The following is a 3,229-nucleotide window of genomic DNA, read 5'->3' as shown; positions in this document are numbered from 1 at the left end:
CCATCAGGGAAATTCAAATCAAAACCACATTGAGATACCACCTTATACCAGTTAGAAAGGCAAAAATGGACAGGGAGAGAAACAACAAATGTTGGAGAGGTTGTGGAGAAAGGGGAACCCTCTTACACTGTTGGTGGGAATGCAAGTTGGTACAGCCACTTTGGAAAACAGTGTGGAGGTTCCTCAAAAATTTAAAAATAGAGCTACCCTATGACCCAGCAATTGCACTACTGGGTATTTACCACAAAGACACAGATGTAGTGAAAAGAAGGGCCATATGCACCCCATTGGTCACAGCAGCAATGTCTGCAATAGCCAAACTGTGGAAAGAGCCGAGATGCCCTTCAACAGATAAATGGATAAAGAAGATGTGGTCCATATATACAATGGAATATTACTCAGCCATCAGAAAGGATGAATACCCAACTTTTACATCAACATGGATGGGACTGGAGGAGATTATGCTAAGTGAAATAAGTCAAGCAGAGAAAGTTAATTATCATATGGTTTCACTTATTTGTGGAACATAAGGAATAGCATGGAGGACATTAGGAGAAGGAAGGGAAAAATGGTGGGGGGGAATTGGAGGGAGAGATGAACCATGAGAGACTATGGACTCTGAGAAACAAACAGGGTTTTAGAGGGGAAGGGGGTGGGGGGATGGGTTAGCCCGGTGATAGGTATTAAGGAGGGCACATATTGCATGGAGTACTGGGTGTTATATGAAAACAATGGATCGTGGATCACCACATCAAAAACCAATGATGTATGGTGACTAAAATAACATAATAAAATTAAAAAAAAATAAAAAAATAAAATAAATACATAAATATTGGCATTAAGGAGAGCACTTGTTGGGATGAACACTGGGTGTTATAAGCAAGTGATGAACCGCTAAATTCTACCCCTGAAACCAATACTACATTATATGTTAACTAACTTGAATTTAAATAAAATCTTGAAAGAAAAAAAAGAAAAAAACCATAAATAACTGAAAATTAAAATGGCTGGTTTCTATTATGCTAGAACTGAGAACAATGCTTTTGAGTTCATGATTCCTTTGGTGGTGTGATTTGAGGCACACACTTGTCCCCAAAGACCCAACTCCCTTTCTGGTAGAATTTGAGGAATCTGCCCCTATAGACTTGCCCAATTTAAGCAAAATATTTTATTTCATTTTTATTTTATTTTTTATTTTTTTCCTTTTGCAACACTTCTAATAAACTCAAATTTTAGATACTTTGGAGTAAAACAAGATTTCATTGTTGACAAGGTTACTTCTGATTTGTGTAAATTCTTTTGGTTTTTCCCTGTACTCCCCCATTCAATCTTGACTGCCACAATGAGACAGAGAGAAAGTATGAGGACACTTTTTTTCTTGCATCTCTAGTGGAAACCTTAGCAGCAGACAGGAACTGCTCCAGGTCTGTCAAATGGATGCATTAGGCAAAATATTTTAAAGTGTAAATGTACTTGAGGGAAGATGGTCATAATCTATTATCAGTCCTTGTTTGTGTGTGTGTGCGTGTGTGAGTGTATGTTAATCTACTTCTCTTTCCCTCAAGATAAGGGAGAATAACAGAGTAATCAATGCAAGAGTTGAAGGTTGAGCTCAAAATATGGATGAAACAGTAAAAAGGGAATGGAACTGATGTTACATATGTTATCTCACTGGACTTCGCAACAATCCTGGGAGCGCGGCAAGGTATGATTACCCCACCCTGAAATAAAAGGATGCTGGGTCTCAAAATTAAGTGGATTGCCTAAAATTAAACAGTTAATAAATAGCAGCAATAGTCTTCTAATTCTCACTCTGAGTTCTTAGGGTTTTCTCCCCATGATACTCCATTACCTCTTCAACATCTCTGCCTCTTCCCCTGAGTCCATCATGCTACAGGTATAATTTCCTGTCTCCTAGAAATATGACTCTGCCTTCTGGAACTTAAAATCATTCCCATAAGAATTTTTGCTGTAACTTGGTCCTACCTAAAATCCCCAAATTAAAACCAAACACCCAAAATCTAAAGATGTTTCTCAAATTCAGTCTACTAAGCTAAGAGCCAGTAATAATCACTCTGTCTTATCAAACGTGATATAGGACACTGCTCTGTGTTGAATTACAGGTGATACAAATCCTGAATTAAAATCAGGCAAACCATCTTTTTCATGTAACTAAGTCTCACAATTAAGAATGTATAATAATTAGTTTCAAATTGTGGTAAATCATCAAAGAAAGTTAGGTATCCTGGGAGTTATTTACATGTGAACAGATGCCTATGGAAATTAAATGGAGTGTGGAAATTTCACAGCATGCTGTAGTAGAAGAGATAAATTAATAAAATGATCACATCTCAAGTTATGTCTGGTATGAAATAGAATTTTTATATATTTTCAAAAGATTCCTATCTTCGGTAGTAGAAGCCAGAAGAAAGTTCAGAACAGTTATCTCGATAAATATGATCACAAAGAATACCAACACAAATACTTCTAGCTTTTGTAGCAAACACAGAAGACTTTATATTTGTATGTATATATACACACACACAGGGCAGAAATCGCTGACAATAATTTTAAAATATACAAAAATGATTCTTGCATGTACATTACTGTTAGTTCACAACTATGGGAGCTTCCTGGGTATAATATGAAACATCTACCCCACACAGAGGGCAGGAAGAGACTGGAGAAAGAGGCAGACCACCCCTGGTGGGTAGGTGGGGTCAGGCCGGTGGAAGCACATTCCGAAGACAGGGGAGGGAGGGAGGCACCTCTGATTGCCTAGGTCCAGCTCACGGTCCAACCGTCTACCGGCGGTCACATCCTCTTGATGACCTCTCCCAACAGTTATCAATAGGCTCGTGTTGAAACTGGAAGGCTGCTCCACAGGACACGGAGCCCTGACTTTCAGGTAGGATCTCATACACACACTCAGACAGATGGTTATCATACTGGTAGCAAACCTCAGAGCCTATCAGACTTTGAGTTTTTACCTAGATCAATCAAATCTCAATTTAAACCTGTTTCTCTGCTCCATTGCCAGAGAAATAAGGTCAGGTAGAAAGAGCCACTTTCTTACACCCTTAGCTCAGATCTGCCATATAGTCTCTAGTTTTCTCTTGAATACCTTGGCACAGAAAGTGATATTTAATCCTATGCTCTCGGTTAACTTTGAAATGCCCTAATTAAGCATTCATACTTCAGGTGTGGCTAATTAGCATTGGACCAGTCT

The 3,229-nt window shown here is 38.5% G+C and overlaps 1 non-coding gene across 1 annotated transcript; it reads right to left on the bottom strand.

The window, feature by feature from the left end:
• Nucleotides 1-1,308: 1,308 nt before the first annotated feature.
• On the bottom strand, nt 1,309-1,443 carry LOC116646211. The gene has a single exon (XR_004302103.1). It is a non-coding gene; the product is annotated as a small nucleolar RNA SNORA31 (small nucleolar RNA).
• Between the last annotated feature and the right edge of the window lie 1,786 nt (nt 1,444-3,229).

Source organism: Phoca vitulina, unplaced genomic scaffold (assembly GCF_004348235.1).
Source record: "Phoca vitulina isolate PV1807 unplaced genomic scaffold, GSC_HSeal_1.0 scaffold35, whole genome shotgun sequence".
Classification (NCBI taxonomy): domain Eukaryota; kingdom Metazoa; phylum Chordata; class Mammalia; order Carnivora; family Phocidae; genus Phoca; species Phoca vitulina.
Note: the sequence above shows the minus strand (reverse complement) of the source record. Positions and strands in the feature narration are given on the sequence as shown.